This window comes from Scomber scombrus, chromosome 16, assembly GCF_963691925.1.
Source record: "Scomber scombrus chromosome 16, fScoSco1.1, whole genome shotgun sequence".
NCBI classification, from domain to species: Eukaryota; Metazoa; Chordata; class Actinopteri; order Scombriformes; family Scombridae; genus Scomber; species Scomber scombrus.
Window position 1 is genome coordinate 6,314,391 of NC_084985.1, and position 25,000 is coordinate 6,339,390.

At 42.3% G+C, this 25,000-nt stretch overlaps 1 protein-coding gene across 1 annotated transcript in view; it reads left to right on the forward strand.

Moving 5' to 3' along the window:
- pou2f2a (POU class 2 homeobox 2a) overlaps window positions 1–25,000 on the forward strand; it is a 61,071-nt gene that overhangs the window by 4,847 nt on the left and 31,224 nt on the right. The window lies entirely within an intron of this gene.

Genomic DNA, 25,000 nt, shown 5'->3' on the forward strand with positions numbered 1-25,000 from the left:
GAAGATAATGAAACAGTGAAGCAATATGGCAATAGTATATTCTATTGTTCAACAATCATGCAGAGAAACTTGTATTGTGGAGTTCAAAGCACCAACCTTCTGCCCACACACACACACACACACAGTGCTCCGTGCTGCTCGATAACTACCTCCTCTCACACCCAGGATCTTCACCTTGCGGTGCCCAGGGGGGGGTTGTGGTGTCTGGCCCACTGCAAACTGGGCCTGAGCAAAGGGGCCTGTGCCTGGATTAATTGGCTTTGTGTGTGTGTGTGTGTGTGTGTGTGTGTGTGTGTGTGTGTGTGTGTGTGTGTGTGTGTGTGTGTGTGTGTGTGTGTGTGTGTGTGTGCGTGTGTGTGCGTGTGTGAGAGGGAGGGAGGGAGGGAGGATTTTTTTTGCAAGTGTGTGTAAGTGACTGTCTTTATGAGAATGAAATGCTCAGACAGTGGCATTTATCCATTTCTGTACGTATATATAAAGATATGAGCATGTGTGTACAGTATGTGTGTTTTTAAAAAATGTGCATATATGTCTGAAAGTGTGTGTGTGTGTGTGTGTGTGTGAGCAGGACTGAAATATGTGTAGTTTTATGCGTCTATAGGAGCGTGCAAGTATTTTAACGTTATGAGGAGACAGAAAATTGATGCAAGCCATAAATTATGCCTATTTGACTTTGTGTGTCTGTGTGTGCGTACCTTGTGTGAAAGCATGCAGACAGGTAGATGATTCAATAATTGCACGTTGAGGTCAGTTATGGATCTTTCCAGCATGTGTGGTTTATCTGGAAACCGCAAGTAGCTCATAGCTGCCCATTGTGTGAGTGGTTTTAACCTTCCACCACTATTGATTAGCCAGCATTGACTACTCTACCGCCACCCCAATTGTGCGTGTGTGTGTGTGTTTATGTATGTCTGTGGACTGTTGATATGTGTACAAAAGAATTTGCAGTTGTAAAATGAGTGTAGGTAGACCGGTGTGTGTGAAAATGTGAAAGTGTGTGTGTGGTGATATGAACTATTGCTATGGATGTGTAGGAATGCAACATGGTGAGAAATGATGTGCATGTGAGGACACCTGCCTCTGTGTGTGTGCGTGCGTGTGTATGGATCAGATTTTAAAAGGGGCAGCGTTGTCGGTGAGTCCCGGTGCTAACGTGATTGCGAATGACAAAGCGTCCAGGCGGGTTTGTTAGCTCCATAATGGGGAATCAATAGACACAACACAGATGTCAATACAACATGCTTTATTGCGTTAAGCCGCCTCACCCCCACCCTGGGCTCTGAACACACACATATACACACACGCACTCTCTATCTGAGGATGTATCTGCTCTGTAGTCGCTGTCTGAAACACATGCATGCTCTCTTCTCACACTTACTGTACATAAACATACACACACACACACACACACACTGGTGCAGCTTTAAAAGCAGATAGTACTTGTCGCAGCTTTCACACTTTCTCTCGACACACTTATGATGTATCGCACTACCACACCTTCACATATTTCCACATTGTACTGTATATTCTTTAAGGTCACTGTGAAAGGGTTCAGTGCCACCATGCTTTTAGAAAATGTTTGTGTTAAACTGCAAACATTACCGACAGATCAGATCAGATCCAACAGGTGGTTTGTGAGATTTTTTTTCTTTTAAATAAAAAAACACTTTTGTATCCTTCACATTTCTCAGAGTTCACTTGTCAAAGAGATGTCGTGATCAGAGCTGTGACATCTTTTCTTTACCCGCAGACTATATCCTGAGAAAGGCCTTAATGCAAAGTTAACACTGCGTTACTCAGAGTTTGCTACTGTGACATCCTTGAATTTCCTTTATGGTTGGGTTTATGTAGTATGTTACTGCTCGTGTTAAAAAGATCTTATATTTCATTTGTTTCAGATGTTTTAAAAGTCAAAAGTAGAGCATTATTTGTCAAGATAAGTGATTCAAATCAAATACAGATACCATTTTGCACAGCTGCTGCCAATATAGTTCATAATGAGCTGCAAAACAACCATATATTAACCTTAAAAATATCATAAATGTGTAAAAAAAAAAAAAGAAGTTAATGTTTTGCAACTTTCACACACATACATGTCCACTACATCACACACATGCACAAACCTGTGTATGCAACAGCAAACACACACACATACACACACACACACGGACACCTTTTGTCTTTGTTCCACATAGATAATAAAAGTCATTTCACACCATGGACACTACCTGCTGTGCAGATATGAAATAACCCCCCCCCCCCCACCCCCTCCACAACCAAATATGGTCACCTGAACTCTGCTTCCCCTATGCCGCTGTCCGTATGTCAGTCCATCCAAGCAGCTCAAACTATCATTGTTACCGTGGAAACATTCATAGGCCATTAGACACACATATAGAAGGAAAGGAATCTAGTAAACACTGTCCTCTTCCACACATAAACACAAACACACACACACACACACACACTCATGCACCTGCCATTGGACAGTCATCTTTAGTCTTGCGCTCTTGATGGTCACAGAGACCATTAAGGGCTAAATTGGCTGTACTCAGGCTATATTTGACTGCCCAGTGTGTCTCGCTCTCTTTGGGTATGTAATCACCAATCATATGTAAGTGTGTGTGTGTGTGTGTTAGTGTGTGTTCGTTGCCATTTGTGAGTACTTTTCTGGCATGTCTTTGTGTGTAAACATGAGTACCAGTGTACTTATTGAGTACTTATTTCTGATGTGTGTGTGTAAAAAAAAATTGGTGTTTCCCTTGATAGTTCGGCTCAGTACTTGTGTGTGTATATACAAGCCAATGTCCATTTTACAACCCCGCTAAATAATGAATCCTGGGCGCAGCAGGGGGCCTTTTTGGTTTAACACCAATGCACACCCCTAATCGAATGCACTCACCGTGTGCTGCCTCTTTGTCCGACAAGGTGTCCGTCGATAGGCTTTCTCCTCGGTGCACATAAACGTCATAAAGAACCCCGTGCCTATTCATTCGTCTCATAGCTCACATTCCTTCTCTTCACGCTCCTCTCATCCCTCCTTTCACTCCCTCCCATCACTCTTAATGCCCTGCCTTGGCCCGGCGAGCCACCGGGTGTGTTCTGCCAGAAGAAGTGAAGCCGGGAAAGAAAAGAGAACATGACGGCAAGAGCGAGAGAGAGAAAGCCTAAAGGCCGTCCAGCTGATTAGCGGCTGGTCCGAGGTCAGGGCTGCTGCTCACCCTCTAATTAAGCAGAATAATTAGGTTTCACACTGTACATGAATCAGTGATGTGTGTGTGTGTGTGTGAGTGTGTGTCAGTGTTTAAGAGGATGAAAATATGAAAGTGAAGTCTTTATTTTCTGTAGCTTTTCATTCCCTTCACCTGTTTTTGCAAGTGCTCATGATGTAAAAGGGACTCCATTATAGCTAATTCAAAGGTTATTCGTCCTTTAGTTTGCCGTCGGAATACTTGAACATTTTCAAAAAACCAAGAGCAGAGTGAAGACATCACCACTTACACACTTGAATTTCGAGTTAAATCGGTTTCTCGACCCCCGCATACCATCTGGATTAAGAATCAAGACTTTAACTCCTTAGTTTCACAGTTATAGCTTTAAAAAATGATAATCTTCTTATGCTCCTAATCCTAGATCACCACCAGTATGTCATCTGTATGTCTTTGGCCCAAGACCTAACTGTCTGCCAACTTCCACAGAAATCTGTTGGGGGGAGGGTTTTTTTTTTGAGAAACCTGCAGCAAGGAAGATGAACCAATTGACTGACTAATGAGAAAAAGTGAGCTGAGAGAGTTCATTAGGAAATAAAAGGCAGGCTGGCATTGAAGCACAATCTCATCCGAGCTAAATTTGTTAAGATGTAGACGAGTAATAGTTATTTTTCTTTCATTTTTAACCATATTTCATTATAAATGTTCCAAGTATTTTAACCATTATTAGGATATGTTGGGTTGTTTATATAACCCTTAAAGAGGCAGGAGTGGAAAATGACATGTGAAAATGATTCTTTTACTTTGATGTTACTAGTTATGTCATTTGCACCTCAGTAAACATTTCCACAAATAATTTAAAAAATATTTTGGATTTAATGAGTTGTATCTCCACCAGGATACATTGCTCCTATTAAGGCATAAAACATATATGTATGTATCTCCTGGTTCACGTTGCCTGTTTAAGTATTAAGATAACATAATCATCAATGCAATTATTCTGCTAACATCATGGGTTATACTGCAGTGGTGTGTGTGTGCATGTATGTGTGATTTCCAGCAGGTGTATGTGTGCTTGCCTTTGCAGAGGATGTCCATCACTGCTGGTGTGTGTAATACAGAAGTGTGCTGGTCTTTTGTGCCAACCTGAAGGCAGTGATCTTGTTCCCCCTGCTTGCATGAATAGAGAGAGCAGGGCTTAGGAGAGGCTCCTGTCCTCCTTTACAGGTCTCTGACATAATGAAGCCAGTGTGTGATCTCACGCAAAACCTTTCTGCGGAAGTGTGAATAAGCTTCGTCTTGATGAAAGCTTCTGCCCGTCTCAAAGCTTGTAAGACTTTTTTTCTTTATTTTTTTCTTTATGGAGATTAAAATGACAAGGCCACGGATAAGCAGAACGGTGTATGTGTGTGTGTGTTTACGGATGTGTGTTTTCCTGTATCTGCGCCGCGCCGGGTTGTGTTTGCTCGAGTGCACTTTTTTTCTTCTCTCTGAGTGTTTGCATGTTTATGTGCGCCACTGTAATGTAATCTCGCCGTTTGCAGCGCCGCAGGGACGTTTTATGCTCACCGGCATAGTTTGTATCAAATAAACCACACACAGAGAGATGACACATGTCCTTTGTGCTTCCCTTTTACATATCTGCAAAGTGTGTGTGTGTGTGTGTGTGTGTGTGTGTGTGTGTGTGTGTGTGTGTGTGTGTGTGTGTGTGTGTGTGTGCCTAAGCAATATGTATCCTTGCAGCCAACAATGCATTTCTTCCCGCCGCTGATACATTTAGCTAATAAAGTCAGATGACAAAAGTGGGGTTAGTTAGATTGGATTCCACCTCTTTTGTCTCCGCTCTCCACCCTTGCGTCCCCTTGGCTGGTGGTCAGCGCTGTTTTTGGGGGTAAGAAGGGAGATTTAGACCCCCCAATTTAATTTAGCGGACAGGAGTTATGGTAATGAACGTGGGGGGGGGGAGACGGGGGGCACGTGTGTGAGAGGGGAGGATGGATGAGGAGGAGAGGTAGGGGTCCCCATTTACTTCAGGAACACCACGTCCTTCCTCTCCTTCCTCCCCTCGACCCCTCCTTCCCTTCAGCCTGTCTTATTGAGGGACCAGAAGTGACTGTGAAGGGTTTTTAGTGAAAAAACGTAATATCATGCAGGATAGGAAAGGGGAAGGGGGGGTAGAAGGGGGTGGGGGGGCTGTATGTATGCACAGAGACAGAAGTAAAGTGACAACAATAGAAGATGGAGAGAGAGAGAGGAGGGGTGAGGGGTTGGATAGGCGCTGGGTCCGGCCCTTTTTAATAAATCTGAGTGCTCTGGTTAGTGCTTCAATCTGATGTACTCAACTAACCCCCTACCCACATTACACACACACAAACACACACACACACACATATGCTCTCTCAAATACATACATGCACTTACTCTGTGACTCATTCTCACCCACATATGCTGTCGCCAGACTACTAGCTCAAGGGGTTTTAGAAGGTGTTTTTGTCAGACTGTACAGCTGATGCTGCTCCTAATTGTACCGTCCACCAGATCTGCACATAAAAATATGAAAAGAATAAGAGCTAGGCTTTAATATTTGTTGTTTTATTATTCATTTAGATTGACCTTTTCTTGACCATGTTCTACAGTTGCGTCTGTATGTGCTGCATCTAACAGACGTAATGAATCCAGTTTAAACGTTTTTCGAATGGCTTGTGAGTTAAAGCAAAAAGTCCATGCTAACACACTAGAAAGCTGCAGGCTATATCTCCTGCATTTCTGGGTCCATTTTGTTGCTTGAAGGTGTAATTTTCTTATTCGTCATTGATAACAGGGCAAATACAGATGGCTCGATGTCACGTTGAAGCACATGCAGCAGCTACAGTGAAGTCTTAATAGCGGCAAATCTTTCACCTGTCTGAAGCAACAACCTTAAACATCAGGTTTCAGTCTCAAGGTGCTTCAGAATAAAAAAAAGCAAGCGCCTCTTTTGTAGACCCACCATTTTGTGCCAATGTTTAACAGTACTGTGGTGGAGTAAAGCTCTCAGTAGTGTGTTGTCAAAAGTGGTGTTTGCATAAAGGGTGCAAGTCTATGTGGACAGGAAGCACTCTCACACCTCTGCTGTCGCTGTCATGAGCGTTATTGCTGTTTCTGCTGACATGTAAAAAAAACACAAAACAACAACTGACGATTCAAAGCCAACAAGTTCAGGGCTCATTCTCCGGAGGCTGTCACAAAAAGCACTCAGAGAAACGTAGGAAGAAAAATCTAAACTTAAGTAGCGACATGTTGAAGCTCGCTGAGGAGAAGTGTGTTTGTTTGTTTGTTTGTTTATTCAGCCATTACTCTTCCTGGAGTCCCTGTAAGTATTTTTTAACAGCTTCAAACACAACTGTACACATCTGTAACATTCATACTCACAATAAGACTCAACACAACCACTGAAACCCACAATAACTGAACACCAAAGTGTGTGCAATGTGTGATATTAGTTAAAGGATCTATGATAGCACACACTCTGATACCACCTTCACACATACATCTTTAACCTTACACGGAGGAAAAATGAGGAACGAATATATTGTTGGTTAGGAAGGTTACCTAGCAACCAAAAGGTTACTGGTTCAATGCAGCCGGCTGACATTATACTGATACTTGAAGCTGCTAAAGTGGAAACCTAAGCTACATGACGCTCTTTATGGCTGCTGCTTAAGTCCTTGGACGTATGTAGAAATGTGTCGAGGAGCAGGAAGCGCACGGGTAATGTATAGGACTAAAAGGTGCACCTGAAATATAATGCAGTTTTAAAAAAAAAAGTGGTGATTAAAGTTTTATAGTGTTGAAAAGGATGCTTCACATTCACAGTCAGCCGCTCTGCATGATTTAAAGCAGCTTAGTGGGACTGTGAAGTTGCGTGGCCCCCTCCTCTTCCTCAGACACACAGAGGCCAGACGTACTCACAGGCAGTTTTGAACACATAATCGTCTTCACACTCCGTGGCTCCAATCTCTCCTACATACAGTACACACACATTTACTACATCAGATAAAGAAGGGGGAAAGACATTTTTTCTTTACCCTTTTTTCTCTCTTCCCAGCTCTCCTCCTTATCGCTGCCCCCCCTCCTCTTTTCTTTTTATCCTCTTTTATTATCCTCTGCTTTTTTTCCTTTAGCAGAGGAGTGCTCAGTCCAGAAATGAAATTAATCTGTTGTACTACCCCCTCCTCCTCCCCTCTCTCCTTCCTCCTCCTCCCTCCTCCTCCCTCCTCCTCCACTTCTGCCTCCCTCTTTTTTCCCGTCCTCCTGCATCTCAATCTCATTCTCTCTTTGCTCTGTGGGGAGGATTGGACTCGTCACTTTAACCTCTTCATATTGGATATGAATCTGTTAGCCTGCCTGCCCCTCTCTCTAACACTCCCCACCTCAATCCACATACTGTAGTTCACACACACACATGCTGGCAAGTGCATGTACACAAATACACGCAAACACACGCACTTGTCACATTTATTTACACACATGCATGCACACACACACACAGACACACACAAACTGCACATACACTGTACTCTCACACACTCCATTCCACACAGGTATCTAAACAAATCTTCCGACAAATCCCAATCCTCACGCACGCACACACACATGTTGACATCTCTGACAAACCGTCCTCCGGCGGGTTTCTCCCGGTGCTTCAATCAAAGCCATTGATATGAATCTGGGCTGTTTTCTCCATACTGGCAGGAGCGGCAGCAAATAGCAGCTGTACTTTTTAGCAACTACACATCTTTCATCGGGGGCCCTTTGCATTGAAAATAGCTGTTTGCAAACACCACCCCCCCCTCCCCCTTTTTTTTCTTTTTTTTTTTATTCCTGCCACTTCTACATAGACATGGGCAACAGTAGCGGATTTTAGCTTCGGCCTTGGCTGAACCACACTGTCTTATTAGTGGGGATATCGAATGAATGAGAGAGGCTTCATACTTCATATGAAAAAGGGAGGCAGGGAGGAGAGGGAGGGGAGGGATTCAGAAATGGGGAGGGGGGGGTGAGGGAGAGAAATGTGTGGAGTGAGCGAGGTTCTCCTTAATGGTTCCCCCCAGGGGTTTTAGCGGCCGTGCGAGCTGGTGCAGCCATATACAGTCATAGCAGCGAAATGGGACAGGTGAAGATCCTCTCCCTCCTCCTCCTCCTCTCTAAAGAGTGGTATGAATATGGTAAATCCGCTGTCCGCTTGGCGGCATGATTCTCTCCCGGAAAATGGCCCTGTGTCTGCGTCCCTCGGGGGTATAAGCTAAGGAGATTCTGCATTTAGGCCCAGCACTCACTCCCTTTCTGCTCTCTGGGGGATTGAAAGGGCCCAGGCCTGCCCCAATCCTCCTATCTATCTCACCAACACAGCAGCAGCACCAGCAGTGATAGCACACAACACAGCACCACAGCTTAAACATCGTGGCTGGAGCTACACAGCTATCGCTATCTGGATGCATGGCTTTTACACACACACACACACACACACACACACACACACACACACACACACACACACACACACACACCCAGAGCCTCAATCCATGTCAGTGTCTCGCTGACTGAGTGAGGTACATTTAGCTAGTGTTTGCCTGAGGCAGTGAGGGATCACCGATGACCATCGTCATGTACTGTATCACACACACACACACACTAACACACTAACAGTGTTGTTTTCTGCTACCAGCTCTGCAGCTCTAGTCTTGTCGGGGTCAGAGAACATGGATGGATGGCAGCTCACTCAGACAGTCTGTCAGTCATCCAGTACAGGAGAAGACAAAGCATTCAGTTTATTTGCACCTCGTTGGCCTCAGTAGTAGAACTCAGCAGTGCTGCAATCACACAGCACAATATGTTTCATTCAGTTCCTCAGTATCAACAATATGACAGGCTTACATGTATGAATGTTAGTTATTTCACATCTTATTTATTATAAACCAGATGTGGATAATATGATTACTGAGGGATAAATAACGAGTGAATATTATGACCAATAGATGAAGACAGTCACTGATAGCGCTGCTTGATTAAACCAAAAATCATAACCATGATTATTGTGGTCTGTATTGAGATCACTATTATTTAACATGATTACTCACTGACTTTGGAAATCATGCATTTATTGAGCTTTTTAAAAAAAACATCTTTTCAACAGTGGATTTCCTTGAACTTTCAATATAAATCAACTAAAAATCAAATGAAATTTTAAACCAAAGAGATAAATATAAATAAATAGACTAAATTATATAATATAAAAGTAGTAGATAATTAAATAGTATCAATTATGTTGAAGTGCACTTCCACAACCTACTGAAAACTGCTAAATGTATATTCAATATGTTAAAATAAATGAGATCAAACTAATTGAGATTATTGTAGTGATTAAGACACATGTTGTGAGAAGAGTGATCAAAGCTAAAATGATCACTTTAAGAAACAAGAGGTTAGACAGAAATCATTGACTTGTATCATCCTGCAGTGTGTTTACATGACGTTAGTCTCCAGGTTACAGTCGGTTTGCTCCAGAAAGCTGATTTCTTAGCTGTCATTTGAAGGAGAAAAAACCTGCTTTCTATAATCTGAGTGCAGGATTAGAGAAACCTGATTTCCACAGGTAGATTTAACTCCCTGGAGAACACCGATTTCTCTGCCATGTATCCACATAACCAGGTTTATAATCAGCTTTTTATAAGTAAGCATGTGCACAGTAACAGACTGCAGACAGAGGAAGCTCTACGCTGAGCGGCTGGATGAAAGGAGGAGATCATTACGGGGAGTGAAGCATCCTTCTATCTGAAATAACAGCATTCAAAGTCCCACTTAAAACTAAATCTAAGTAGCCTGTAGATGTCTTAATAAGTGAGTTTGTTAAATTCAGACACATTGGCGGTGTGGTTGTGTGTCTCTCACTGCGCTGTCCGGCTGCTCTGACACACGATGCACAGAATTTATAACACACGACAAAAAAAAGAGCGTTTTATCTCGATTATCTTGTTGTCATAATCGCTAAAATCGTAATTGAAAATACCATTTTGATTAATCGGGCGTCTCTATTCACTGACACAGTATTTCATAAAAGTTCATAACATGATGTCTCTTCACTGTAACGCAGCTTTTAAGAAAATATAACACGTTGAGCTGTATATTAATTACAGTAACCCTCAGTCACAGAAGATATAAAGTCATTACATCATCATATCTCCATTAAATTGATATATATCCCCTCTTTTCTACTCTAGTAGGTGATTTCTTTCAGAATACAGCCTTTGTATAAATCTTAATCACCCAGGCTTGTAAAATTAAACATTTATTAAGGGTCGGGGTGTGGAGTGATAGAAATTGGGTGTCTTCTATCCAAGGACACATGACCCGTGGAAGGAATCAATCCTCTGACCTCTCAGATGAGGGACAGCTTCTCCAATCAGCCGATAGAGACTCTGCTGGGAGTAATGACACAAACTAAAAAGCTACAGATTATAGAAAAGTCTGTTTTTTTTAACCACATGTAACATTCACACGCATCATATTTGAAAAGTGAATTAGATTACACTTGAAACAGACGCTGTATTTCAACTGTAATCCATTCAACAGCTTGTGTAATCGAGTGTTTATCATAACAACCGACACAATCGTTTTGAATGTCGTCGGTGTGAGGTGTGAAGTGCTCTCCTCGCAGCACTTAGAACAAATATTATCATTTGAATTTAGACTTGATAAAATATTGATGTAGATTTTCCTCAGTGTGTGTTCATTCATGTGAGTTGAGGCACGAGTGTGTGCATGTGTCGGTGGGTGTTTTCAGATGACATGGACTTAAGTGTGTGTGGGCGTCTGTTTGTCCGAGTTTGCATGTTTGTGTGTGTGTGTGTGTGTGTGTGTGTGTGTGTGTGTGTGTGTGTGTGTGTGTGTGTGTGTGTGTGTGTGTGTGTGTGTGTGTCCCAGTGAGTGTTTTTGTCCTTCAGCTGTGGCACATGTGAGCCTAAGTGGGTTTGCCTAGTGCATCTGCCTGTGTGTCCTTGCATATGTGTGTTTATGTGTGTGTTCATTTCCCAGCCCCCCCCCCTCCCTTTTCACTCCCTCCTTCCTCTTTGGGGTGTAGGAGGAGGAAAGGGGCGGCAGGGGTCCGAGCGCCCAGCGCCCTGTGTCATCCCGACCCCCCCCCCCCCTCATCTCCTTTGTCTGCTCGTCAGTTAGGGAGCGGTCTGCGCGGGACCCTGGGATGCCGAGGGGGTTGACCTTTACCCTTAACCCCCTAACCCCACCCCTCCCCTCGCAGTTGCGGCGGCGATTCATATGCAAGCGACCCGTCACCAGCCTATTCTTCTCTTTCATCTGTCCACGCCTGGCCAGGCTGTTGTGTCACGTCTCAAGTTCAAGTCCCGGGACAGGGCAGGCCGTCCGGGGCCGGGGCCAGGTCACAACAGACCAGGCTGGAAGGCAGGCAGCAGGGACTGGGGAGGGGGGGGGGCGGAGTAGAGGAGGGAGAGGGAGGGGAACCAATGTTTGGCTGCTCATTTTTTATAGGGGGTCAGCGCTGGGTCTGTGTTTTGGGGATAGGCTGGGGGTCATACACAGGGGTCAGCTTCACTCTGACATTCTGACTATAACGTGTCTGTTGTTATTGGTGATTTAATCTGCTGTTAAGCCTGAAAATCTTATTAGCCACAGAACAAGTGAAACATGTAACATTTGGTAATTAAAAGTGTTCATTCGGGTAGATTAAATTGATTTAAAGTATTTAAAATAAAATGAAAAATATATATAAATAAACAAGGTAATAAACTCACCCAAATGTCAGATATAAATCTTTTTCTTTCAACTAATAATTTAAAGATTTTAATATTTTGCATCATATTCAATGATGTTATTTTTACTTTTTGATACTCTGGCACTCACTTCACACAGATGATAGTGTGTATTTTGTAACACAGCATTTACATTTTGAGGCTAACCTGCCAATGCATGTGTTTCTGTGTAGGTTTTATATACATATGTGTGTCTATCTGTAGTTATAATGCACATATATTTCTTTTTTTTTAGACTTTAGTCACCAATTACAGACATCTTTTTTTACTTTTAATGGTTGATGTTTGCCAGATTTGGCTTTTTAACCATTAATATCTTGAATCATTTCCTTTTTTTCTTTTTTTTTTGTTGTCAAGAGGCTCTATTGTAAGCCTTCAGCGAGGGGCCTGATGTGGGGGGCTGCTGGTGCTGCTGCTGTTTTGGTCTCAGGGTCAGGGTCAAGGTGGGTGGGGCCCGGGGTCGGCTAGCCAGACGGACGCACAGACGGTGGACTTGACATTGAGTGGATGAGTGGATTAACAGGATCGGGAGGCTCCTTGTGTTTAAGTGTATTGTCAGTGAGGAAGGCATGAAAGTGATGATTTTGGCGTGTTAGGGTTGTATTAGTTTCTGTTGGTCAAAGGATTTAAGTGTGTGTGTGTGTGTGTGTGTGTGTGTGTGTGTGTGTGTGTGTGTGTGTGTGTGTGTGTGTGTGTGTGTGTGTGTGTGTGTGTGTGTGTGTGTGTGTGTGTGTGTGTGTTTGGTAATAGAAATATCCAATAATTATGTCTTATGACTTACTTTTTCTTTACAGTGCATGAGGTGAAGACATTTTATGAGTTTGGAGCACAAAGTTAATGGCTTCCTGACTGAAAATACTGAATTTTCTTTCATGAGCAGACTAATTTTTTATTGGAAGGTAGACACATGATATACTCTTTAACAAATGAAGTGTATAGTAAGAAAGCACACACACACACATACACACTCACACACAGACATAAACATCTACACTGTCCTTCAATTTGTATGTGTGGCATCGAATTAATGGAATAAATGAACCATCTACTGACAATAACTATGCTTTCATTTAACTGAAAAATACCTCCATTGTCCCAGCGCAGCACTGCTGGCCTGCAGAGGACACTCAAAGATGAATAAGCACCCACTCGGTGCAAAATAATTAAAGAAAATCCTTGCACTATACACCTCACATTCCACACATTATCCTCAGAAAACATATAAATATCTCAGGTTATTTTTCCTTCTTCTTTTTTGTTTTGTGTCTTTTTTTTCACGGTAAAGAATAAAGTAACATTCCTTGAGGAGATGCAGAGCCTCACAAAGTCCAAGGATACGTTAAGTGGGAATCCAATTTTTTCAGGCATCTGACATTTAACCCTCTGCTTATGTTTGTGGCATTCTTGCTGATAATGGGCTGAGGTGTGTTTTGAATGCATCCCAATTGACAGTTGATTGAGCTGGCCTGAAGGTTATCCAGCAAATGGAGAGTGACTTCTGCCCTCCAAGAGCCAGCAGGTAATGGTTATACTGAGATGTATGTAGTCGGTGCATTGACTACACCATTGTCTGCTTGTTTTTGTGTCGCTTCACACAGATGATAGTGTGTAGTTTGGTTCACAGCATTTACATTTTGAGAGTAACACACTGTGCATGTGTTTCTGTGTAGATTTTGTGTGCATATGTGTGTCAATTTGTAGGTATAATGCATATATATGTCTCTTTTTTTAGACTTCAGTCACAGAGATCTTTAACTTCGATGGTTGCCATGCCTAAAACTGCAGGTAATCTGTATTTGAAGGAGAGTTTAATTCTAGGAAAAGCCTTTAAAACATCATTCAGACCACAATGAGACACACAAACTGAGACTAATCAGAGCTGGATGGAAAATTGGATTACATCAGAGCTCGATTAACGAATTACTCGTTCAGTTATTGTGTTGTCTGTGTTGTGAATCTTTTGTATGTGGACTCCACTGTCACTGTGCACATATGAATCCGCGTGTGTGTGTGCATGTGCATTTTTCTCTCTGGCCTCCGACCTTCATGATTTGAAAGGAGAATAATCTTGTAGCTCTTGATGGGGTTATTACATCTTAAAGTAAAACACACACACACACACACACACACACACACACACACACACACACACACACACACACAACTCACTGTAGCATGAAAATTGTAATAGCGCATTTTTTGATTTACCTCTCTGAAACACACACTGTATGCATAATAACACTAAAACAAGACATCCAGCACATGTAATAAATCACAATGTTTGCAGAAAAATGACAACCAGAAACCCAGCAGGTCATATATTTTACACCGGCTTGGTAAATATTGAACTGGGGCAACATTTTATTGTGGAAAAAGGATGTTCCTGTAAAGTGTTTTGGTCATATCTTCATCTGTGTCGTGTCCTTTCTCCTACACTACACTGCATAGTATCTGATCGCTGGCCTGATTACAGGTTATAGTAATTTTGAAACCACTTACAGGATTTTCCCGTTGCAAACATGCAGTCAGCTGGCCGTTTAAACTGATTGATGCATAGAAGGCAGAGAGGATTCATTATTTGTATTTGGAAAAATTGCACTGCTGCCCAGAGAAATCCACCTAAGCCAGTAATTTTAGCATTTCTCTTTGCACTTGCTTGAACTGAAAGGCTTGTTATTTATATACTAATTGCGTCACACGAACCATTAAAGTTAAAACCTGATATCACAATTTCAGAATATAGGGAAAAAACCTCACAGAGAATCTTTTGTTCATTCTTGAGCATTCGGATTTTGGGGGTTTTTTTGACGATGATATGCAGTCAGCGCTGACAGGAGCATGCAACCTGTCATTGATGGCAATTGCCACTTTCTTTTTCTTCTGTTCCTGAGTGGTGAAATCACTATGTTTCAACACGTGAAAGCGCTGTCAGGTTTTCTCTCTTCAGTACTGTGTTTTTATCTTCATATTGAAAAAAATTACATGCTGTATACATCATGTCTAAAAATGAAAAAAAAAAAAACTTCTTAGTTGAAACCTGATTCTATGATTTCATGATTCACGCAGATTCACGCAGATGTTGAAGACAGACAAATGTAGGGGGGTGTTTTGTAGTTTTTTTGTTAATAGTATCTTCTTAGTTCATTCAAGCAATAGCTAGTATCAAATGTAGTGGTCACCAGTGGCTGTTCTCAGGCCTAATAACCATCTGAAATACAGGGAAAATCCAATAGATCTTTGCTGAAGCTGTGGTGGAAGGTAAGACAGCGTGAAACAGCTCGCTGGTGTTACAGCCAGGATTCATGTCAGAGATTTAAAAAAATATTTAAAAACACTTTCTCTAAAGTGCTTCAACAAACTCTGTCTGTTATGGGTTTTTTTTTCTTTTTTAATGAGCTAATCTTTTAATGAAACAAGAGAAAGATTTATTTTTTTTATTTCATCTTCAAATATTGGCATTCTTTCCAAATCCCATCACACACTTCTTCTCTTCCTCTTTCACACACACACACACACACACACACAGATAAGTTAACAAGGTTGCTGCTGTATAAGCTTGGAAATAGCAGATGACCCAACCACACACACAGACACACGCACACACACACACACACACACACACACACACACACACACACACACACATACATACATATCACTGCATCCTCCACACCTGCCTCCCTACTCTTTCTTCCCCCTATCCTTCCCTCAGGAAAAAAAATGAGAGAATAAGGGGATAGTGGCGGGTGGGTTTGGTAAAAGGACACAGAGAGAGAGAGAGAGAGAGAGAGAGAGAGAGAGAGAGAGAGAGAATTGGTCAAAGAGTAAAGAAAAGTGAGAGACAGAGGAAGGGATGGACAGACAGAGAGGTGTATCAGAAAAAAAGAGAGAGAGAGGTGGCTTTGAGAATAAAAGGAGAGGAGGCAAAGATGAGTACTAAGAGAGTGGTAGAGATAGAGAGAGAGAGAGAGGGGGTGGGAGAGATAGAGAGAGAGGGCGGGCGACAGACAGACAGACAGACAGTGAGGCATTAAAATTCATGGCCTTTTTTATTTTCCGTGCTGAAAATCAATACTGTCTACTATGGATGAGGTGAGATGTGGACAACAGCGGTTGCCGGCCAAAGCAGGGGGGAGGGAGGAAAGGAAGGAGGGAGGGAGGGAAGAAAGAGAGAGAGAGAGACAGAGAGAGAGAGAGAGAAGGAGTTTGGGGGGGGTGGTGGTGGGTGGGAGGGGGTCGTCAATATTACCAGTGACACAGCCACTGCAGGCCAAGGTAGAGTCGGAGAGGGAGAGAGGAGGGAGCCACGAGGGGGATGGGTAGTGTAGCACGTGTGTGTGTGTGTGTGTGTGTGTGTGTGTGATGGAGCGGGGGGTAGGGTAAGGTTCATTAAGTCTGACCAGCAGAGCTTTTGGCCAACATAGCGGCAGCAGGCCTTTTGTCCGAGGGTCCGGGCACAAACACACACACACACACACACAGATGGATGGACTGATGGATATTACCCCTTTTTTTCCATTATAATTTACAACCCCCTCAGAAGCTCCATCATTTAGGCGATGGTGTGTTTGACTAATGTCTGGCAGATGTTCTAACGCTACACGCCAACTATTGTCGCAGGGGCTGGGGTCAGTTCGCTTCTAATTCAGGAAATGGAGATTCTTCTGCGCTCAAAAACTATAAATCTCCCGGCCATGAAAAGAGTCATCCCTTCTAGGCTCTGCGGTTATTACATTAGTTTCATTTTACACTTTAAATGCATGCAGGGCCACCAAGCCTGCACTGTGTATGTCAACTCTCTGAACAATGTGCTGGACGGGCATTTCGTCTTTTAATCAAGTTATGGAAATACAGACCGCTTAGCTGGATTTGAACTTGAGGGAAATAATTTAGAGCCTTCAAGTTATTATTATTTTCTTCATCGAATTATATTTTATTATGGTTTGTTGTATCCTTGATTATGTTTGTGGAGCAGCTGCGGTACAGACGAGTCTATAAACCCAGGGAAGATGATCCTCAAGGGCATTATTGTTTTTATACAGTGCTTACTGAAGTGTGCGTACTGTTCATCTTGTCAGCCCAGTAAACAAGACAGTGGAGTCTTGTATATCGGATGGGAATAATCAGAATAGTTGTAACATCCTTTTGACTAGATGGTGTAAATTGGTTGGCTGCTGGTAGAGGAGTGTAGCACTTAGATGAAAATGTCGGCATATTTTAACCTTATTCTCATAATTGTGATCATTCTTATCGTGCTCTCTCTACCTCCAGTGTAAAAAATCAGGACACATTTCTTTTATGTATTTCAGGGCGGTTAGCACATTAAAATGGAATATAATCCTGTATATACTTTAAAGGTTCAATTTGTAAGAATTGGCCGCCTGATCCAGACAAATAGGGAGCAGCACATGTTTTTTTTGTCTTGTAAAACAAAGTGGTGTTACAAGACAGTACAGGCCTGTCAGGGCTGGAGCTTGTTGGTTAGCATGCTACTAGCATAACTTCAGTAGATATCTCTGCAACACGATACATGTAGGTCTTTGGCATTATGTCCAAAACTGTTATTTCTTCACATTCTGTTGATCATTTGAGTTAATTTTGGGATGTTTGGTCCCATTTTTACACATTGAAACTTAAAAGAAGAACTGACACAGATACAGTAGAGTTTGAAATTAATGAAGTATAGTTTTTAAGTTTATTTGGAAAGGGCTTCGATATTCAGTGAAGTCACATTTCCTGAATCCTTGCAGTGGAGGTGTTGAGTGAAACATAATTAAAATGCACAATTATGAAAAAAGACCAAAGTAAAAGAAAAAAATACAGGAATTTCGCTTTAATGTGTGTTTTAGGTGTCGAAGTTCAATTACACACAATCAAGTATAAGACTTCAATGATATTATGGCGACATTATTGTAAATAAAATCATATTAAACCGTTTTAAAACAGCTAGTACCAACTCTGTCATATTTTTGTGCTGTTCTCACTCTGGTTTTGTGGCCTTCCCGTCACCGTCTTGACAGTGCCACAAAGGTTTCTGGAACATCCTCCAAGAAACTCTCAGTTAAGTTGACGCTACAGTCATTGTGTCTCCATGAAGGACTTCAGTTTTGTCATGAACAAATCTTTCGAAATGCTTTCACTTAATTTATTGTTAAAGTAGATCTTTTTCCTCTTGTGAAAGCTTTCGAACACAATCGATAGGTAAGCATAATGAAAATTGAACATTATAAAGATCCTCCATGTTCTAGCTATAGCATTTGTTTCCAGTCAGTGTGGATATACACAGTGTTTCTGGCAGTGTAGTATGGAGCATGTCAAGATAAAACTCAGCCTCCTATCATGCACAGAGACAGACGGGAAGACAGAAAAAGGTGCACACCAAACAGTAAACATTTGGACGTGGAATAGATGCTGATATGACAGCCTGTACCGTCACTCAGCAAAACTTGTAAACACCGAAATGAAAGTTGTAGTCATCTATAGCTGCTGCCTGAATTGTTGTGTAAAATCAGAGCCTCCGGAGATGTTTAAATATGAAGTTTTACCATCGTGTGGTGCTGAGCGGCTCAAGAGCTCGTCTAAGTTGCTTTTGAACTTCCTGCTTGTTGTCACCCGTCAAATTCCTGCCGGTACCGAACTATCCCACAGGCCGCTGTCTCTTTCCCTCTATACACACACAGTGTTTCTGCAGACCCAGGGCTAGTGGTTACTATGGGGATAAGGAGAGAGAGAGAGATGGAGGGAGTCAGAGTGAGTGAGGTAGAGAGAGGCAGGCCGTGGTTTTGAGGTGTAAAGCGTCATAAATAATGGAGGCTGCACCTCACATTGAAATGCAAAGGCTGGAGCTCCGGCCTGAGCAGAGGTAATGCTGGCTTTTTGAAATTTATTTTTCATAAGCGTGATCCCCAATCCCCCCACCCACCAAACCCCCAATCATACCCCCACTTCTCCTTATAACCAAGGCAACTCTGCACCCCCCCCCTTCCCCCCTACCCATCCCATATAGAAACATACTTTAACATACGTTTTGCATCCCAAATTTCATCAAGTCTGCCAGAGTAGATTGTATTATATTGAACTCAGTCATTCATCAATCGCACGTCAGAAGTAATATCAAAGCGAGGCTAGTTACCGCGAGGCATCCTCCTAGCCGTATATCAAAATATTTAATCTTTTTTTTTATCGGTGGAATGAAAACGTGAGGTGGTAATAACGTATCAGCATAACGTTTATGCGGAAAGCGGTATTAAAATGCTGCACTCCTTATTTAAAGTTTGAGTTGCTGATAAACTTAATTTCATATTCTGACTGTTCTTCTCCGAGTTGATGGTGAGATTTTTACACTTTTGATGGCACCTTAGCTCTCTTTGGGGTTTGTATGAAAACGAGAGAGACAGAGAGTGGGAAAGAAGCGAAAAGAACACATTGCGTATGTGCATTTTTGTTTGTGTGTGTGCATACGTGTGTGTGTGTGTGTGTGTGTGTGTGTGTGTGTGTGTGTGTGTGTGTGTGTGTGTGAGCTTGCACGCTCCTTTTGTGCAGCCCTGTGCTCACAGTAACATGCCAACGTCAGCTGAAGAAAAAGAAGCCAAACATTCAGCCAGAATGTGGATGAGGCACCTAACTACATATGACTGACTGAGGCCACTCATATGTTGCCTGTGTGTGTGTGTGTGTGTGTGTACGTGTACATGTGTGTGTGTGTTCCTAAAGAGGGAGAGTGAAGCAAGACAGAGAGATATGGCCACCACAGTGGTTTTTCTGCACAGCGGGTTTTTTTTACACCAACATGCAGTTATCAGTTCCAGTCATGTTTTTAAAGGACTGTGACCACTGGAGGATGTAGAACTGTACTGGACTCGTATCGATGCCTGATAGAGGTTCACTTCGACGCATTATTCCTGATTAGACGATGAAAGTTAGATATTTTCCTTTAAGGGCTAGTGTGTAAGATTGTAATCATCTGAATACCGCTCCTTTTGTCCACTTAGCAAAATTCGTGAAAAATGCGAAAGACTGTAGAAACATGGCGGTGCAACATGGCGTCTCTCCATAGAAGAGTGTTATCTGAATCCTTCTAAGCACTCTAACTCATGCCTAACAGTGTATGGCATGTTTTGTGTTAAATATACTCATAAACATGCATTTACACCTGCAGGTTTAGTCAGAATCAGTCCGGCGATGTGAGTTTTTTAGCGCCCCTCAACAGGCTAATCAGTCTAATTCATCACCAATTAGAAACTAGCAAAAGACATCATCACTGGAGCATCCTGGTGGCCGTCTGGTTTAGGATGCGGACCATGTATTCACAACATCCCCCCCCCCCCACTATCTCTCCCTTCATTTCCTGTCACCATTCTGCTGTACACTATCATAAAAATGCACCAAAAATAACACTTTCTTCCAAATAATATGTATAATTTAATCTATAAGTTAGGCTAAAAGAACCAAAAACTCTATAAAAGATCTTCTCTTACGCTCATAAACTGTTAACCTCTAACCCCCTAACTAGCCAATCGTTTGGGTTTTGTTTTTTTTAATACTATGAATATTTGACCAGCTTGAGTAAAGCAAGTAAACGTGTCCACGCAACATACTCGGCTTAGTTTACACATACTTAATAAGAGCAGACACAGAATGAATCAGTGCAGGCAACACTTGCAGCACATTGCAGCATGATACATTTGCAAGAGAATGGCGGAGTAGTAACCGACTGCCAAATCAAAACTTATCATTTTGGCTTCTTTATTTCTATTGAAAGATTTTGAGTTGGGTGAGTTTCCTAACCAGGTTCTTATAATGTTAGATAATTATCATGTTATAAGTTCATAAAGAGGGATTACTTTTCTTTTCTTTTCAAAGACAGCCGGCTCAGTGCATAAAAACTCCAACCAGTGCAGTCAGTGTTTTCCACCTGTCTTTATCTTGTCTCTCCACACCATCTGTGCTAAGAAGCTTTCAGAGAGGTGTAGGACTATTCTGTATAATCAACATAGCAATCAGCACCACTCTCCCCACAGACACACACGCACGCACACACACACTCAAACGCAGAGAGAGCACAGAGGCTAGCTGGCATCAGGCCAGAGCATCAATAAAGCCAGTGAGAGTTTGAGAGCCATTTAAGGGCCATTTCGCCTCAGACCTACAATCCTCCATACTGCTCACTACAGCACCTTGGTGACCATCAGACTGACCCTGTGGAAGGAGAGATGGAGTGAGAGAGAAGTTAAAAGACGAGGGAGAGAGAGAGAGAGAGAGTGGGGGAACGAATAGGGAGAAGCGAGGCTGAAGAGAGAGACAAATTGAGATGGAGAAATTGTGAATCAAGTGGGAGAGTGAGCGATAAGGAGAGATTGTAAATAGGGAACGGGTTCAAAGGCACTTTATCCAAGTCAAATCCAGTAACGAGTCAACTCCTCCAGAACTGAATCCTTTTGAGTCACTTACCAAATCTTATTAGGGTTTACCTTTTAGGATTTGCAGGTAACTAAAAGATGTCTAATCTCCTCTTCAAATATTGGCAGAAACGGTGTAGTTCTTAGTGGCAGTATAATAATTAATGGTCACAACCTTTACCTACAACCTCAAATGATATGATAGGAGTTCAAACTTCACTGTAAGATTCTTAGATTGATCATAAAACATCTTCGAGTGTCTATACGTGGAAGTGACAGCAAGATATTTACTGTTTTCTGACTTCTTTTAGTATGAATCCCTCTCTATAGAGATACAGTATCAGACAGGTGTTTGTGTCTCTTTGATCCAGATGTGGTGTTCAGGTACGCACATGATAAATGCACACACACAAAAAAACCCAGAAACACACACCTGGTCCCTGAGGAGCTTTTGTTCCCCTCAGTGATGGTTTCCAATCCCCATGGGGAGCTCCTGAGGATGATTTCACCCACATACAACCAAACACCTGTCTGTGCTCCATCTCTCTGCTCATCTATCTATTTCATCCTCCTCAGCTCCAGGTTTGTCTTCTCCACTTCTGCACCCTTCCATCTCAATCCCAATCTCCCCCCCCCCCCCCCCCCCCCCCTCCGTCTCCCTCTTCAGTTTTACTCCCTTGTTAAATCTGTCTCTCTATTCCTACAGTAGATCTGTCTACGTATTGATCTCCTTACACTCTCTTCCTCAAGTGCATTACATGTTAAGTCATCAAATACCCCATCTGTTTTTCTTTCATTAACACATTTACGATCATTGGTTAAATTCATCGACCCCCGTCCCTCCGCCCCGTCCCTCACAGCCAGATTTCTTGCCAGTCATCTTCTTCTTCTTCTTCTTCCTCTTCTTCTTCTTCTTCTTCTTCTTCTTCTTCTTCTTCTTCTTCTTCTTCTTCTTCTTCTTCTTCTTCTTCTTCTTCTTCTTCTTCTTCTTCTTCTTCTTCTTCTTCTTCTTCTTCTTCTTCTTCTTCTTCTTCTTCTTCTTCTTCTTCTTCTTCTTCTTCTTCTTCTTTGCCGTCTCTCCCTCTCACTCCTCTCCCTCCCCTCTCCACTCACTTTTTCATGTGGTGAGTCTCTGTCTCGTCTCTCTTCAAGCCCTCACCGTCTCATCCGTCTCCAACTATCCCTCTTTGCTCTGCCCTACATCCCTCTCTCTCTCCCTCCCTCCCTCCCTCTCTATTGATCCACCCATAGTTTTCTGTCTTCTCTGTGCTGGCTGGCTGGCTTTAATCAATATAGATAATTGTCTGCTTTCTCTTCATGCCAAACACGCCATGTTTTTTCTCAATGAATCCAGGTCTTTCCCCTACGCAACCCACCTGCCCCTCCTTCCTTCCCTCCACGCGGGAATCCCTCCGTTAATGACAGGAGATAACCTGCTTTCGTTACCGATTTTTTTTTCTTCTCTTCCCTTCCTCCCCCCTCCACCCCCACCCCGTTCCCTTGTTCATCGATTACCGTGAGATATCGCCCCGCGTGCCCCTGTCAACAAATGTAAACACACAAGGCCACGTGGCTCGCCTGTGAGTACACACACACACGCCAGTAAACAAATATTCAGATTTACAAATGTACACGAAGGTAGACCAACAGAGCACCGTGAGCAGTCAGGTGGGAGCCACCAGAGAGATGTGACATTATGATCATACTCGGCCCTTTGGTTTGACAATATCCTTCAACTGTATCACATACAGACAGGTGACAAATTAAAAGAAAAACCAACATTAGGTGTCTCAGTGAGGTGTTGGACCACCAGAATTGCTTCAATGCTCTTGGGCATTCATTCTTCTTATAGTCTCTGAACTCTACTGGAGGGATGAACACCATTCGTCCAAAAGATATTCCTTCATTTGGTGTTTTAATGATGGTGGTGGAGAGCGCTATCTAACACTTTGGTCCAAAATCTCCCATAAGGTGTTTAATTAGGTTGAGACCTGGTGCCTGCAAAGGTCATACCATATGATATGTATCATTTCAATACTCATCAAACTATTCAGTAACTCCCTCTGTGCCCTTTGGATGAGGGCATTGCCATCCTCCCATCAGGATAGAAATGTTTCATCACTCAGAACAACTATGTATTGATTTGCAGTGAACCCTTCACTCTAAGGGGACAAGTGGACCCAAAACCATGCCAGTAAAATCCCTCCTCACTGTAGGAGTCAAGCATTCAGACCTGTAATGTTGTTTTTCTTCTTTTTGTCACCCATCTGAAAACAGTACTACAAGTATTTTGCCATTCTCATTGTGTGAAATAGTCCCTCTCAATTCACTTTAACACACCACTGAATGTGAGCTTGAGAAATTCAGAGCAGATCGAAGTATCAAAATAGTAGCAAAACAGCCATATATGTATTTGTACGTGTATATCTGTTGAAAAAAATGTAATATGACATGATCGAGCTACATTTGAGTAAAAAAAAAAGGTTATAAATGCAGTTACAACAATAGTTTACAGTACTAGTAATAGTTTAGACTGGTGTTTAAATGCTGCTGTTCATCGTTCGAGATGTGAAAAATGTCAGAGAAATAAAAAGTGTGCATCCTCGTAGTAGTGCAGTTATAAAAATGTAGTGTTTCTCCTGTTGGCTGCTCACAGCACTGGACGGTAGAGACATGTCAGTTTAAACAGAAGTTAAGCCAACTTCACTACATTTAACACCAGAGCCGAGAGGGCCAGAGCTCGGAGCAGGAAACACGGTCCCTCTGTGTCACACCGCTGCGCTCCACTTCCATCATCTCGTGTCGATTCATTTTAAAAAAGAGCAACACAGAAAGTCCAACTTCATCCCTCACTCAGGCGCTCACTCACTCACAGACAACTGCAGTTATAGCAAGTAATTCAGCAGGATTATTTGCTATTTTATTATCACTGATACTGATAACAGCCTCACTTATCTCACTCTCCTGGAGCCCTATCAGATGCGGATTAAGTCACTCTTAACGCAAACCGAACACTTCTTTCAAGCATTGAAATGGTGAAACAAGTGCTGGCTTTCATTTTTAGGCAATCATAGCTTTTATAGATGTTCGAACTGGCAGCAGGTGTTGATCAAAACTACATTTACACAACAGTACATTGGCTGTTTTGGCACTTTTTTGGGCAGAGGGTCATTTTTAAGTATTGCGCAAAGTAATGGAACAAGAACAACCAACCACCAGTGAGATGTGAGATGAAAAATTGCAGGTGACAAACTGCACAACTCAAAACTCCTCAGCAAGGTAACCCCACATCTTTTTCTAAGACCTGCTGTTGTGTTTAAAACTACTCGAGTCATGTTCGGTGTGAGATCGGACCACAGTTGCTTTTAGCATGATGGGAAAAAAAGACAAAACAACATGAGTCTATTTGGCTGCACTTGTAAACAGATCACAACAATTGCTCCTCTTTTGTATTTCTGATAAAGTAGCAGCAGAAGGAGTGTCCACTGCCCCAAGAATTATGGGAAATGTAGTATTAAACCACACTTGCTTTCACCACATTAACCAGGACTGAAATCTTAAGGATTGT